At 41.5% G+C, this 17,500-nt stretch overlaps 1 protein-coding gene and 1 long non-coding RNA gene across 2 annotated transcripts in view; one reads left to right on the top strand and one right to left on the bottom strand.

The window, feature by feature from the left end:
- Positions 1-17,500, top strand: part of LOC311057549 (uncharacterized protein) — a 432,057-nt gene that overhangs the window by 21,730 nt on the left and 392,827 nt on the right. The window lies entirely within an intron of this gene.
- LOC311057645 lies at positions 4,548-5,863 on the bottom strand. The gene is made up of 3 exons (XR_014601982.1): positions 5,768-5,863; positions 5,471-5,536; positions 4,548-4,685 (listed from the first exon to the last, which is right to left on the bottom strand). It is a non-coding gene; the product is annotated as an uncharacterized lncRNA (long non-coding RNA).

Here is a 17,500-nt window from a genome sequence, read left to right as displayed (position 1 = left end):
ATCCAGTCCCAACTAGATTGCTTAAAGAGGTCCTGACCCCGGTTGGTGCACCCCTACTCGATATGATCAATATGTCTCTGGTGACGGGCTACGTACCACAGTCCTTTAAGGTAGCTGTCATCAAACCCCTCCTCAAGAAGCCTACTCTCGACTCAGGCATTTTGGCTAACTATAGACCTATATCGAACCTCCCATTTCTCTCTAAAATCCTTGAGAAAGCAGTCGCCAAGCAGTTATGTGACTTTTTACATAACAACAAGCTATTTGAAGCTTTTCAGTCAGGATTCAGAGCACACCATATAGCACTGAGACGGCATTGGTGAAGGTCACAAATGACCTCCTGATTGCATCCGATAATAACCTTCTCTCTGTACTGGTTCTGTTGGACCTCAGTGCTGCATTTGATACTATTGATCACCATATTTTGTTGCAGAGACTTGAGCATCTGGTTGGCATTAAGGGTGCTGCATTGAAGTGGTTTGAGTCCTATCTGTCTGACAGATTTCAATTTGTAAACGTTAACGATACACCTTCACTACGCGAAAAGGTTAAATACGGAGTCCCACAAGACTCTGTACTTGGACCAATACTATTTACTCTATATATGCTTCCTTTAGGTGAGATAATTAGGAAACACTCTATACATTTCCACTGCTATGCAGATGATACACAATTATATCTATCAATGAAGCCAGATGAAACAGATCAACTGGCTAAACTTCAAACATGTCTTATAGACATCAAGAGTTGGATGACCCGTAATTACCTACTCCTCAACTCGGACAAAACTGAAGTTATTGTACTTGGCCCTAAGCACCTCAGAGATAAATTAGCCGATGAGAATTTTACCTTAGATGGTATTACCTTGACCTCCAGGGCCACTGTAAAGAATCTGGGAGTCACGTTTGACCAAGACATGTCCTTTCAGTCCCACATAAAACACATTTCAAGAAATGCCTTTTTTCACCTGCGTAATATTGCAAAAGTTAGGCACATTCTGTCCCAAAATGATGCAGAAAAACTTGTCCACGCATTTGTTACTTCTAGGCTGGACTATTGCAACGCTTTACTATCAGGCTGCCTAAGTAAGTCCCTAAATAGCCTGCAGCTTGTCCAGAATGCCGCTGCGCGCATACTGACAGGAACCAGAAGAAGAGATCATATCACTCCTTCATTGGCCTCTTTGCACTGGCTCCCGGTTAAATACAGAATCGAGTTTAAAGTTCTCCTCCTCACATACAAGGCTCTCAATGGACAGGCACCAGTATATCTCAAAGAACTCATCGAGCCCTATAAACCAACCAGAACACCACTGCGCCCACAGTATGAAAAAATGCTTACGGCTCCAGGAAACCCCCAAAAAGTTAGAACAGGAGGCAGAGCATTTAAGTTTCAGGCACCTCAGCTGTGGATTGATTGATTGATGTACTTTATTTAGTAAGACATGAGAACAACAGTACATGGAAGTACAAATTCACAATACGAGGTTTACTAAACTGGAAGACTCATAAAAGCACTGAGCTTGTTTCAAATGAGTTCCCCACGCACACAAATCATGGAACCTTCTCCCAGTCTCAGTCCGCGAAGCAGACACACTCTGTATATTTAAGACTAGACTAAAAACCTTTCTCTATGATAAAGCCTATAGCCGAAGTGTATAGACTCAGTCACCCTATAGTTATCCTCTCTCCCCTCCCCTGCCCACCCCCCCCCCCCCCCACCCTTCTCCTCTCGTCCTCTCTCTTCTCGTCCTCCCTTTGGTTGTGTGGGTTTGTGTCCCAATGGTACAATGGTACAATCGTAATTAACCCTGTACGGATTCACGCTCTAGTAAGGCCTGCCACTAATTCTACAACCGGGGACCCGCTCCCCGGAGTTTCTTTTATTTCCCACGTCGCAGGTCCATGGACTGTCACTACGGACCCCCAGCTGCGGCTCAAGACTGTGACTGCGGACCGGGCCTCTCCATGGAGCACGACCGTGGATTTCTACTACACTGCACTATACCACTATACTATATATACTGTATATTATCTTAACATATATACTATATATTATCTTAACATTCTTATATTATACCATTATATACTACATACACATTATTGCTGTACTATATTATACTATCATATACAGGTATATCTTACACTATTATATGTGCTACTATTGTTACTGTTACTACCTGCACTGTATCTCTTTCTGTCTCCCCTCTGTCTCTGTATCTCTTTCTGTCTCTCTCTCTCTCTCTCTCTCTCTCTCTCTCTCTCTCTCTCTCTCTCTCTCTCTCTCTCTCTCTTCTCTCTCTCTCTCTCTCTCTCCTCTTTCCCCCGCCCTAGAACCTTGGGTCTGCCTGACGTTTCTTCCAGTTAAGAGGGAGTTTTTCGTTGCCACTGTCGCAAAAATTGCTTGTTCAGGGTGGGATTGTCGGGTCTCTTCTCTACATGTAAAGTGTCTTGAGACAACTTGTTGTGATTTGACACTTTAATAAAATTGAATTGAATTGAATTGAACGGTAGAACTTCTCATCAACCAGTTTGTCCGCTGTGGTCACTGCAAACTGGTCTGGAACCACATACAGTCGTACACCTTTGGCCATTTTATTCTTTATTCTTTATACATTCGGATCCCCACTAACTGCCACAAAGTAGCAGCTACTCTTCCTGGGGTCCACAACAAACATCACAATACATATCACATATAACACAACACAACACAACACAACACAACACAACACAACACAACACAATAAAAACACAGTCTTACAGTCTTGCTAAAACATTTCAAGACAATACAAGTCAAGTAAAAGAAAAAAAACTAAGCTTGACAATCTATTAAATTAAATGACATTCCATCAAGGTTATTCTGATCAGAATTAACATTAGGGTGATCATGTGTCTTTTAAGGAGTTTCTTAAAACTAGACTTACTGGGTTCTTCAGTGATCATAGTTGGCAACGTGTTCCATTATTGTAATCGCCCTATACATTACAGATCTGCATACTGCATTTGTTCTGGGTTTTTATTTAACTATGTGATGCCTAGTAGCCTGTTCAGTTCAGTGTCCACGAAGTTCTCAATGGACAAGATTGCTCCGATAAATTGTCCAATTAACACAACACACATCATGAATAGAAATACAGACAGAGGTCATAGTGGACATGCCATGTTGACATGCTGTCTTTAAAGCTGAGAGTGAGACTGCAATCGGCCTTTCTTTTTATGAATAAATCTTGATTCCTTTTTTTATCTGAACAAATATATTGTTGAATCTGTATTGCAATGCACTGGAACACACAGATGTTTTTTCAGGCTACATGGGTCGGGCAGCCAGTGTGCAGTTTATCATTTGACATAACCATATACTTCACAAGAGCTTGTAGATCGGCTATTTTAATGTTATATTATGAATCATTCATCTGGAGATAGTTATGTGGCAGGTCATTGCTACTACTGTCCTGCATCTCTATCAATGTGGAGAGTACAGCATATAGACGCCTTAACAGACGACGTCACACTGATATGAAACAGTATGCGCACGCAGGTCGGCAGCAAAAGAACCCCACCGCTCATAAGATGCAATGTAAAAGTGGTCACAGTCTCACGTGTAAAAATGCATCCCATCAAACTTTCAGATGCTGTTTTTCTCCCAGTGTGGAGGAAGAATGCTTAGGATTTTTACCGTGATCTCTCGCTCTTGAAATATATAATCCTTGGTTTCTGTTGTGTGTAAACAATAATAACAATTCAAAGCAGTTGTCCTCAAAACTCCACCTCCAGTGGCTGTCATAAGAACGGAGGGAGCGCTCTATGATCATGGCACCAGAACCTGCTTCGCTCGCGCAGCTGCAGCCCGTCAAGACTAATTTATGCTCCGTCCCGCGAAGGTGTCACGCGCAGAGAACGGCCGAGAATAGCAGATCTCCAAGCTTACAGCGGTCGCATCCGTGACGCGGTTGTGAGCTTGTATGTCAGCTGTTCTCGGTGCGCAATACCGTTGCGCGATGAAGTATATATATGTGTCGCCAGGGCGCACCCCACTAGCCTACACACAGAGGAGGTTGAATGAACTGAAACAAGCTCACCCCAAAACAGCAGGTTTGGGGATCTGTTGGGAATTGATTACATGAAACAGTCACCTGTGCGTCCCGTCTCAATGTTTGTAAACAAATAATTGGTCTATAAAGCTCCCCTCAGCCCTGTTTTCTTGAGATGGTGGTAGTATAGCTCCACCTGCAGGTTCAGTTCAGAAACACTAGTTGACGTCATCAATAGTATTGAGTCAATTCCAATTCCAATTAATGTATTGATGGTCTCTTAATTCATTGATCTTTTTTAATTTTATTTTGTAAATTCATGTATTCAATTACACACAGGAGACGTCCTTGCAAAGAACAAATACTCTGATTTTTCTTCATTTCCAACACACAGGAGTCCTGGAACTTTTACTTTAACCAGCTAGTTTTCCTTTCTCAGCTTTTTATTTCAAGTCCCTGTGTTTATCAGTAGATATCACAGCACATAGTGTAGCTTTAAGTCTTTTAAATGACACATGTTCACATGGGAGGCAATTTGTAACACTCATCAAGTCAGTGTGTGGATATAAATCACATTGTTAAAGTTTGAATACATGCGACTTCTTCCATGTTGTCTTCTCTTCACCATGTTTTCCTGACATCTTCATTTACCAACCTGGAATAAAACAACATCATAATCAGTGAAACCCAGACACCCTGACTGACATTGAATAAGATATTACAGTCTGGCAATATATATCTAATTTGCATAAAGTCACAGCATAAATGATGTACAAATATTCTATGGCTCCTCCCAACAGTTCAATATCTTCCACCACAGTTTGAGAATGAGCCAAGTTGTTGTTTTACTCTCATAATAATTCGATAAAATATCACTGTGTGCTTTCACCTCATCAAAACCTCTCTCACTGCTCCTCTCCCTTGCTACAGGTTACACACATTGACATACAATGTTGTCCTCCAGCTCTGTAAAGGGCTTTTCATACCAAGAACAACTATAACGATAACTGTACATGATAACATCATTCTAACTCAAGTTGATGGCCTGGTCCACATCACAATTATTGGGCCGTAGTTTAGTTGGTCGTCTGGTAATCAGAGGGTCACCTCTACCTCGCTATAGGCTACACACATTTGTGGGCCTTCATTTCTGTAACGAATGATAACTATCACTATATTGATCGTTTCCCCCACATTCTAACTCATGTGGATGGCAGAGTACAGACCACAACTATATATTATTGTTGGGGTCACTTTCAGAGATGTTTGATGAATGATAGCCAATCAAAATCCATCCCAATTTACAGGAAGTCACGTTCAACATGTTTACACAACATTATCATTCAGGTGTTCATGTTCAGGTGTTGATGAAATGACCCCTATTGATGGTTATCAGCAGCATTAGCTCTGCAGCTGTTCTACATGAAGATAGAATCTTACCAAGAGATGTTCCTCCTTTGACCTGAGAATAAACTGTATCTTCACTTTGTTCTGGAGCTGCTGATTCTGCCAACGGAAAATACACACAAACAATAACAGCAGAAATTATAAGTGGTGCATTCAAATCCAGAGTATGTGACATTTCAGTCTTTAACCATATGAAGCTGTATAGCTGTATTTTCAGGACTAGCTGTGTTTTCTCATTATGTTTCAATGGAGCAGGTGCATTGTAGTGGAACAACTATGTGAATTGATAGTGTATATACTGTAGGTGGATATACTGTACATTTCACCTACCTTTCTTATTCTTGTCTTTGTTTTGGTAGTTAACCTGGGCGTAGGTCACATCTGCTTCTATAACACAACACACAAGTCAGAGCAAAGTATTCTTCCTCCATGCATATGGCACTTGGTGTACACTGTTATAGCTCTTTTGGTTCTCAGACAACTGTTTTTGGGGCTATTTCATCATGTGCATGCATTAAAAAATAACACATACATGAGCCACACACACACACACACACACACACACACACACACACACACACACACACACACACACACACACACACACACACACACACACACACACACACACACACACACACACACGTGTGGGCTGTGTTAAAAACAACCACTACTTTACAGTCCATAACATTTGATGATGATGATGATGATGATGATGATGATGATGATGATGATGATGATGATGGTGGTGTTGATGACGACGACGACAACAACGATGACATATTAATCATATTTCATGGATGTCATGTCTGTATTTGTTTGCTCACCTTTTTTTCTCATGTCCATATGTTTCAGTTCAATCTGTGAATATGTAACATCACTGGACTCTGCTGCTGGCTCGTCTGAAACAAAGAATCACAGACATGATTAAATAAATACATTATGTAAATAAATGCATAAATAAAAAAATATGAATTAATAAAAATTCACATACATTGTGATTGGTTGAAAGGGTGACCATGCTGTGGGAAGTGGCCATCATCTGGACTTCCTCTCTGGTTGATCCTCTGGTCTGTTGCTGAGTCCTGATTGGTGCCCTGTGACTTGGCAGATCTATTTTAAGATAAATATTTTGCAACATAAAGTAGTGAATAAGATCTACTGTGATCATGTTTTAATATGAGACCTCATGGTTAGTTGACTAATTCATCTGTAAATATGCATGTTGTTGTTAAAGCTCGACTATGTAAGATGTGACAGACATCAGAGTGATAGCTGTCTTTGATGCATTAATTGATTAGATAAACGGTGGACCAAAAACCAAAATACAGCCAGAGGGATGTGTCTTTCTGCAGGGAAACACACCAGCACAAAAATACAGTCACTGATAGAGGGAAATTGACGTAGGGACGGCTTGACTAGTTTTATATCTATAAATAAAATAGACTAAAAGTTACACTGTTTACCTTTAAATATATATTTTGTTGGTCAAGTAGTCACTTTTTCTTAGAGGTTGTTATTCTACATATTGGTGTAGTAACATGTTATTGACTGCCTCAAGCCCAATGCATACTACACCAGAACAAAAACAGGCAAAGTTCTGTGGTTTGGCTGGCTACAGACTTGCAGTTGACTAAGGCCATTCATCATCAGGGACAGTCCTAGAAACATAGAGCAGTACCTACCTGACACAGCATGTTTCTGTAATAAAAAAAGAGAGTACAATATGTAATATAATGTTTTGCACTGCAACCAGTCGTCTATGTTCAGTGTGACAACATAGAGGAAGAATATTTAAAGATATAACCCTCTTTGAGTGGTTCTCACCTTTAGCTGTTCTGTATCTACACAGCAGCAGCATAAGGATGGTCAGCAGAATCACAACAACAAGTCCTACTATCAACCCCACTACTATATGTGGAGAGCTCTGTTCCACTGCAGGTACAGTCACTGAAGGTTGAGACACTATAACAGCAATAAAACAATATAATTTGAAATGAATAGATTAGTATTAGAACAACAAATGTTTGCAGGCTATACAGCGCTTCAAAAAGGTGTGGTTCAACTATAAACCTGGGAGACCACTGCCTGTGTACACGTTTACAAAAAAAGCTGGATTTTCTTTTTCCTCTAAATATGTGAGATTATTGTTATTTGTAACTCTTATACATTCTGGAGATTGATACTTGCATGGCAGCAGAAAAAGTGATTCCAAATTCCTACCATAATGTAACAATGAATTACCACAAAGAAAAGTAAAACATGAATGGGTTTACAGTACCTCTCACTGCCATCCAGCTCTGTGGTGACTCTCCTCCAGAATAGTTACACTTGTAGAATCCCTCATCAGACTTAGATACAGCAGGTATGATCATCTCTCCATTGGTTTTAGATTGGACCAGTTCTTCATTTCTATAAAAGTCCACGTTGGAGAGAGACAAGTCTGTTGTGTGTTTGCATTGAAGAGAGACAGAATGTCCCTCAGTCACAGGGTGAACAGGACTCACCAGGATGACAGGACCATCTGTAAAACAGTTAACAAGTTAAAAATCGCACCCTGTGTGAGGGAAGCGGTGCCTTTGGGGCGGGGCTTAACTCATTTCAGTTCGTCCCTATTGGTGGTCTGAGTCCACTTACCAAATTTGTACTTGGTAGCATGCTGCAAACTGGAATGATGGCTGTTTAAAGCCCAGCCAATGGGCAGACAGAGGGGGCGGGGCTTAAGTAATTACAGTTCGTCCCTATTGCTGGTTTTAGTCCATGTACAAAATGTGTACTCCGTAGCATGCTGCGAACTTGAGTTATGGCTGTTTGAAGGCCAGCCAATGGGAAGACAGAGGAGGCGGGGCTTCAGCAATTCATGCTGGTCCCTATTGGTGGTCTAAGTCCACATACCAAATGTGGACTTGGTGGCATGCTGCAAACTGGAGTTATAGCTGTTTAAAATCCCGTGCTCATCCCGTGCTCATACGGGCGCTGGGGGTCCCTGGACCCCTCTTTGATAACGTCAGCAAGTCATGCGCCTCGCTATTGGTGGTGTAAGTCCACATACCAAATTTGGACTTGGTGGCAGGCTTCAAACTGGAGTTATAGCTGTTTAAAATCCCGTGCCCTAAACGGGCGGACGGACATAGCATACGCGGGGGGTCCCTGGACCCCGCTTTGATAACTTCAGCAATTCATGCTCGTCCCTATTGGTGGTGTAAGTCCACATACCAAATTTGGACTTGGTGGCAGGCTTCAAACTGGAATTATAGCTGTTTAAAATCCCGTGCCCTAAACGGGCGGACGGACATAACATACGCGGGGGGTCCCTGGACCCCTCTTTGCTAACTTCAGCAAGTCATGCTCGTCCCTATTGGTGGTCTAAGTCCACATACCATATTTGGACTTGGTGGCATGCTGCAAACTGGAGTTATAGCTGTGTAAAATCCCGTGCTCATCATGCCGTGCTGATACGGACGGACGGACGGACATACGGACAAAGTCAAGCTTAGAGCGGTTGGCACCGCTAAAAACAGCATTAACAAGTTAAAAACAGCATGTTGTAATGAGTTGATGGAATGCTACAGTATTGTTAGGTAGTGAATGAAGTACATTGACTCACCATGTAGACTATGGTGAGACTCTCACCTGGACGTAACATCACTGTTTCTACATCAGGGATTTTCTTCACTTTCCACTGAGAAGAGTTTCCCTCACAATTGACTGTGACAGACTTAAACTCAGAGAGGAAGTGTTGAGTTCTGTTAGAACTCACTGTGAGAGAACCTGAAGAATGAACATCTAAAACACAACACAGGATCAGAGGTCAAACAAAGAGCAGTGCAGCAATGACATTCATTAGCTGTGTCCCAATTCAGGTGCATTTGAAGGCCCGTCACAGATGTACGCCAATGACTGTCCCATGTCATAGGCTCCTTCAAATGCACCCTTCGAATGTGCTTTACTTTGCCCCGATTTTAAGTCTGCAGGGGTACTGAACAAACACTCTACAGCAATGATCACTATCACAATATAGAGCTATTTAACACTATTACTGAACAAACACTCAATAGCAATGATTACTATCACAATATCACAATAAAGACATTCATTATGAAATTATTATCATTATTTTATTTTGTACACAACTTGTACAAAAACGTGCAAAAACGATTGATGATGATAAGCCATCCATATGGCTGGGCCACGGCCAATCCAGGCTCACATGAAGTTTCGCTTGGTTTATGTGTAGTCTAAATGGACTGAAACACACACCTAGCTCATGGAGAAGTGAGTTGTGTTGTGCCATCACGTGACCTGGAGTACAAGCCCTCCATAGTCAAGTAAATGAGGGCAAATGGGAGAAATAGTGAGGCAATAAGGCTACTAGTCAGGGGATATTAAAAAATTCTTGGAATAAATTCCTTACCAAAAAAAATCTTCACCAATGTGTTTGTAAAGGTGTCTAGTAACACATCTCACAAAGACTGAAATGCAGTCCCCCTAGGAGAATTTTTGACAGCTCCTTAAAGTTGGGGTACCCACCATAACCTTGGTTAAAAAAAATCTCCCCCCAAAAAAATCAAAATTTAATTCTGTTTTAAGTAGCATGTGAGGTGTCAAACTAGGGTGTTTTTATGATTCTGAATCCATTGCAAGCATTTGTTTTGCACCAAAACCACTCCTTGGGCTAAAAACGGCCCAATCTCAATGGGCTTTTTACACAAAAAGTATACCTGGAAAAGGATGGCTATGGCCGTTAATATCTGCTAATATCCCCTGACTATACAGGCTGTCCTGTCTGTCTAGAAAACAACCCACACTAAATAATGTTGATGAATTATGAGACACACTCACCACCAGACCAGACAAATCGAGGTTCACTGTATCTAGAGTAATAAACTGGGTCTCCTCTCCCAGCTTTACACACATATCCTCCTGTGCCTGTAGGATCATGAATGATGTAGGAACCTTCTACAGTTCCATTGATGCTACCAGGTAAGAGCTCAGAAGTGTAAGAGGTGAGTGATGGTTCAGGAACAGCTCTGTACCAGTAGAACCTCCAGTCTGCAGATGCTTCTTTAACCTCACAGCTCAGAGTCACTGAGGCTCCAGGACTAAACCATTTTGGAGACACACTGAGAACAGGTTGAGGTTTCGCTGTTGGAAAGCACATTTATCTGAATTAAAAAAAAATGTTTACTGTACATGACATTGTGCAATGTTTATATTTCACACCATTCTCAAAATCTAAGGAAGGTAATGCCTAGAAACTTTCTGAGTGGATTCATGCTACTATACATCTCTAGTTAGCAACCTACTACAACCACCCAGCAGAAAAATGTCAGGTGTGACAGAAGGGGAGACCAGCAAGGAAAGGGAAGAAGCATAAGATGGTAGTGAGAAGCCATACGGCTTGGAAACAGTGGCACTGACGAAAAGACAGGAGGTGGAGCTGAAGGTGGCAGAGATGACTATGTTGTGATTCTTATTAAGAGTGATGAGGATGTACAAGATCAAGAAAGACTAAAGCAAGAGGGGCGAGATTGAGATGTGTGCAGAGGAGGGGTGAAGAAGGATGCTGAAGATGGAGCTGCCAGGTAAGAAGAGAAGAGGTAGAAAGGCTAAGAACTCTCAAGACTCTTTATTTACAACATCAATGCATGTGTGGTAAACAAAGAAAGATGTGTTGAAAACATCATTCAAAAGTTCATATATGAGTGCTATAGCTGATATTAAACATAATGGTAGTGATGAGAAAGTATGATGATATGTCTTACCTGATACAATCAAAGTGAATGTATTACTTTGTTTTTGAACCTGTTGATGTGTTTTAAGAACACCAATACACGTGTATTTACCACTGTAGTGTGTCTCTGCTTGATATGTATATTCATTCGGATTAAGGCCTTTGACAAATGCATCACCATCTTGGAATATGTAATACCGCCAGTCAGTGTTCTTTCTTTCTCTCATGTCACATGTGAGTTTAAAAGTCTCTCCAGTAAATATGTGGGACCTGTTGGGTTCCAGGATCAGAACAGCGTCTGGAGTCTCTACACAAACACATAGAACAAAAACAAACACATACTGTAAGTGGAAACAAACCAAATGCTACAAACAGCCTCATCTGTCACTAAATCACACTAAACAAGCAAGTATATTAGATGTGTAACAGTGATATACTGATCATTAAACAAACAGGAAAGACTTGAACACATCTTTACTTGTAGACTTCAGCATACAGAACACACAACAGGTTGCAGTGAGCTAGGCTGCACACACTCAACATAGCAATTGCATGTTAATGCCACAAGGTGGCGGACAAAGACCACTCACAAAACACATAAGATGCACAAAACATGACATCCATAACAGTAAACTGACAGAAATGTTAATACTTTAGAGGATGAAGTGTAAATATGATGTTGACCGTGTGAATAAGGAGAATAGATATTAAATTAATCCTCACCTTGACTGTGTCCATAGGAGAAGAAGTTACTCAGCACTGAAACACATTTGATGAGACAATAAAGCTACTGTAACACATAGCAAGCAACAATAGGCATCAAAACATTAGCATTTAAAGCTGACAAAAACTGACACTGTTTTAATCAGACAGCTAACTTCTTGTATTAAGCTTTTATAACAATAACAATCTAGAATCTGAGGTTGCACATGTTGAAGAAAAATGTATGTAAGGCAATTTTCAAAACTTTTCTGTATCCAACATTTTTTTTTGCAGTTTGTAGATCATCACTATGGGTTAGGGTTAGGATTGGATTGTTTGTATAGTAAATTAACATATTGTTGTACAAATGTACAGCAAGGTGAAAGCATTGGTCAAGATCCTACATTAAACAACTACTACTGTATTACTGTACGTAAAAGGTAGTAGTTGTTTTTAGGTTCAGCAGCTTAACTTTGATAAAACGGCCATTCTTGCATTGAAATAATTCAAATAGCAGTTCAGTAGACCTACATTTAATACTAATTTATTAAAAAAAAATAACTCACTGAGAAGCAAGATATGAGCCATCCTCTCCTGTGAGGAACAATTAAGAAATAACTTCTCCTGTTCACATTGAACTAATCGGAGAGAGAGAGAGAGAGAGAGAGAGAGAGAGAGAGAGAGCGAGAGAGAGAGAGAGAGAGAGAGAGAGAGAGAGAGAGAGAGAGAGAGAGAGAGAGAGAGAGGAGAAGAGAAGAGAAGAGAAGAGAAGAGAAGAGAAGAGAAGAGAAGAGAAGAGAGGGGGGTGGTTACACTTCATTGGCTCAGTATTGTTTTCGATAACTTCTTCCTCTTTTTTGAAGCTGCAGATAAAGATGTGATCTCATTCACTGCACGCCTAAATAGATGTTGTCTTATTATGCAGGGTGTAGACATGAAAACAATAATCTTGTTTATGCATGTCCAATTCTGAGGGGGGCGGCAGTGGCTCAGGGGTACAGTGGAAGTTACTGTTAACGTCGGAAAGGCAACATGTTGGAATGGCGACATGTAACCGTTCACTCTACGTGAACGGTTACATGTCGCCATTCCGACATGTCGCCTTTCCGACGTTAACTAACCCTATACCTAACCCTAACCCTAACCCTAACCGCACGCGGAAGCCATTAGTCGGAGTAATGAGATGTCGGAATGCAGACATTACCCCAGAGTGAACTGGAAACTGCAAGGTTCCCAGTTCGATCCCGGGCTGGGGGGCTCCCCCAGAGTTACTGTCGAAGTGTTCTTGAGCAAGACGTTGAACCCCTAATTGCTCCCGATGAGCAGGTTGGTGCCTTGCATGGTTTCCTCCGCCATCGGTGTATGAATATATGGGTGAATGTAATGCACAATCTATGTAAAGCGCTTTGGATAAAAGCGCTATATAAATGCACCATTTACCTATGATGATTATGTAATTATGACATTGAAAAAAAAAATCAATCAATCAATCAATTAACTTTATTTGTAGACTAAGGGGTCCATTACGAACAGACAACATAAAAAACCACACTATACATACAGAAAGAACACCCATATACCATAAAAACACCAGCTATTACAAAAGACAATCTTGCCAGTGTTTCCAAAAAGTAGACCGATATCTTGCAACACTGAGGCTGCAGCGTAATAGAATGCTGAGACTCATTCAGTTGACACATACATTTGTACATCAGGTCTCTCAATAGGGCATGAAAAGTGTTGACTCCCACATTGCAGAACAACTCACTTACACTGCACCACCTTGGTTTTCCCAGTAGTATCCGCATGCAATCATTATAAGCAACCTAAAAGCTTACACACGCTTGTTGGCCTTCTGAAATTAACCCACAGGGGACAGGTTTTAGTCTGTCTGTCTGTCTGTCTGTCTGTCTGTCTGTCTGTCTGTCTGTCTGTCTGCCTGCCTGCCTGCCTGCCTGCCTGCCTGCCTGCCTGCCTGCCTGCCTGCCTGCCTGCCTGTCTGTCTGTCTGTCTGTCTGTCTGTCTGTCTATCTGCCTGCCTGCCTGCCTGCCTGCCTGCCTGCCTGCCTGCCTATCTGTCTGTCTGTCTGTCTGTCTGTCTGTCTGTCTGTCTGCCTAACTGTTCCTGTGTTTTGGTATTCCCCCGTTGTTGTGCCACGATAAACAAGGAAGTGCAGTGGATCAAATAGAATGACTTTTCGGTTATTGCATCGTCTATTTCTCACTTCAAATGTTTTCAAAAACATTCTTGAGAGCAACGTTTAGTTGTAAATGACATTGGTTGTTTGTTTACATGGCTGTCAATGTTGGATAAAGCATAAAATCAAGCAGCGCAGGTTGATATGAGCAGGTGTTCTGAGTCTCTGATTACACAGTTTCCTCGTCGGTCTCACCGGTCATTATCATCGGTCATTATCCAGAAATAATGACCGATGACTGACCAATCAGAATCGAGCATTCAACCAAGCCGTGTAATAAACGTATGTAGACACCTCAGAGTGGACAAGAAGTTACTGTAAACCACAAAGTGGTGCAATGTCACAACATTGGATGACAGGAAGACTATGAAACCACCAATGAAACAGGAAACTGTCTGTCTACTCCTTACAATGTGCATTCATTTTGAATGTGAGGAAAAAACTGACATTTCATCATCTGCAAAATAATTTGAACTCTTATTAAACGCAGAAGCCTTTTAGAGCTGAAATGTCGGTTCCATCATTTCCCCTTAAATATATCATAAATTGACTAGTTTTGAGAGCGCAAATGTGTTCTTCTAAGGTTTTGTTAAACCAAATTATTAAAACCCTAATTAAAAGAAGGGAAAGTAGTGACACCAAATGGCCACTAGGGGAGCCAGGCTCTTCAGCTCTCTTAATGAACAGAACATCAGGAGAGAGAACTCAGACAGGATACAGGGAGTGATGACACAAAGCAATTAGCAGACAACATTGGAACAGAAACTCTAAAACCTTGAAGTTCATAAATGGGTAATTGTCAACCCACCTGAATATGTATTTTCTGTTAACTAAAGAGCTGGAGAGATTGGGAGACCCCCGTTACTGAGCAAACACTATATAGCAATGACTACTATCACAATATCGAGCTAAGGGATATTTCACCCAAAAAATGACTTATTTTCTATCAATTACACACCCCATGAATCCTTGAATTCATGGATTTTTTTTGTTCTCATCGCATTCCTAAGCCAATAATTTGATGACCGGCGGAAAGATGCCAATGTCTCTGATAGTAGACTCAAAGTGACACTTTCAGTCTACTATTAAAGTGACACTTTGAGTTTCCTACGGGAACCGCGGCCGGTCATCAAATTATTGGCTTGAATGCGACAAAAACAAAAAAATATCCATGAATTCAAGTCGTCATGGGGTGACTAATCAATAGAAAAAAACGTCATTTTGGGGGTGAACTATCGATTTAAACCTAAAATAAAAAAAATAAAAAAAGGTTTTAATCAAAACATATTACCCTACCTTTAATGCAAAAATGGTCAAGTTAACAAGGGAGGGATTGTGAAACAGTGAAGAAGTGTTGTACCCAGTTCTTACATGAATATGTTGTAGGAGAAACCTACTTAAAAAAGGCAGCACAAGCAACAGAACAAACTGAAAATATTAAAATTGTACACATGAGAAAGCTCAATAGTGTGACACACCACCATCAAGCTAAAATGCCATCATTAAGTGTGAACAATCTAATAATCTACCAAAGGTTCAATATTAAGCGCTCGGGTGTCGCAGTCAGGGCCAGACTTTTTTTAGCGGTGCCAACCGCTCTACGTTTGACTTTGACTTTCTCTAACTGTCATTACTTAAGCCCCGCCCCCTCTGTCTGCCCATTGGCTGGGCTTTAAACAGCCATCATTCCAGTTTGCAGCATGCTACCAAGTACAAATTTGGTAAGTGGACTCAGACCACCAATAGGGACGAACTGAAATGAGTTAAGGCCCGCCCCAAAGGCACCGCTTCCTTCACACAGGGTGTGATTATTTTTTTTACATTTTCTTTTTTTTATGATCAAATTGTAAGTAACCCTACCGAATTAACCAAATTAAAGTAACAAAAAACAGAAATAAAAGGATAAAAAATGCAAAAAAACGTGAATTTTCGCGCTGCGTGTGCGTGCATGCGTGCCATGGGGGCATCAAAACATCCGGCCCTGGGCCTAGTGCTAAAGTCACTGCCCACCAGTCGAATCCACCGTGGTGCATCCGGCTTTGTCGAGCGTCTACACGAACATAATTGGCCCGTGTTCGGGGGAGGGAAGCTGGGCGGGGAGGGTGATAATGGTCATTGCACGTATTCCTACGGGCTGGGGAGGCACCTGTCAGCGGGGAGTGTTGGGCGGGAAGAGTAGGACGAAGGCTCTACGTCCTCCCGGTGGGGCTCCTCACTGGCAGGTGAGTCAGTAGGATACGACAGCAGTGACAACACAGAAATGTGTGTGGGGAGGAATCAATTGGCATAACGACTAAAAAGGGGTAAAAAATGATTGGCTACTCTAAATTTAGGGGGGGAAAAAGGCTCAATATTAAAAGAGATCCCAGATATGAAGACAACATAATTACAAGGGACCAAAAATAAACAAGTGTCCTGTCGGCAGGCCTTTGGTGGATATAAATAACATTGTGAAAGTGCGAATACATGTGACTTCTTCCATGTTGTCTTCTCTTCACCATGTTTTCCTTCATTTACCAACCTGGAATAAAACAATAAATCTACTTTGACGTGGGTGTTCCCGACTGAACAGTTTAGATCCCATAACCCAGAGAGACAGTGTAATTGACTATTTGGTTGCCATGACAACCGTTGACAATGGTGTAATGGAGGAGTAACAAACACTTAGATGACATGACAAGATGTTGATCAAAGTGACACATGAGGTGTTGATGCAATGACAAGTTATGGTTATCAGCAGCATTAGCTCTGCAGCTGTTCTACATGAATAATCTTACCAAGAGATGTTCCTGCTTTGACCTGAGAATAAACTGTATCTTCACTTTGTTCTGGAGCTGCTGATTCTGTCAATGGAAAATACACACAAATAATAATAGCAGAAATGATAAGTGGTGCATTCACATCCAGAGTATGTGACATTTCAGTCTTTAACCATATGAAGCTGTGAAGACACTAGACTGAGAGAACGAGAGGAATCCATGGTCTCGAAGGGCGGATCCAAACCCAGGCGCCTGGAGCAAGGCGCGTCCTCCGATTGCTTCACCAATCTATGTCCCCGCCTCCCCTCCCCTCCCCCCCTCCCCCCCCCGGTCTGTGTACGGAGCAGGCTGACGTCACCAAATTTAGAGCGACGCCCCTCTGCACTCTGGTTGGTTAGGAGTTAACAAGGTCCTAAGACCATCGTTCCTGCACCGTTCGCCCAGACGTTTTTCTTTTGAAACAAAAAAAAAGGCTGGGATTCCGAGGCTATGAAGACACAGGCTGTCATAGTAATGTGATGATAGTGTGTTGTAGTTGACATACTTTATGAAATTCATAGAGAGTAAAATGTACTCTCTAGCCTGTCAGACACAGTTTGTTGTGTATTTTCTTTTGTATGGATGACAACACACGCACGCACGCACGCACGCACGCACGCACGCACACACG

Source organism: Gymnoscopelus microlampas (assembly GCF_963454915.1).
Source record: "Gymnoscopelus microlampas genome assembly, chromosome: 12".
In the NCBI taxonomy this organism is placed as follows: domain Eukaryota; kingdom Metazoa; phylum Chordata; class Actinopteri; order Myctophiformes; family Myctophidae; genus Gymnoscopelus; species Gymnoscopelus microlampas.
This window is presented reverse-complemented; position numbering and strand designations above follow the sequence as displayed.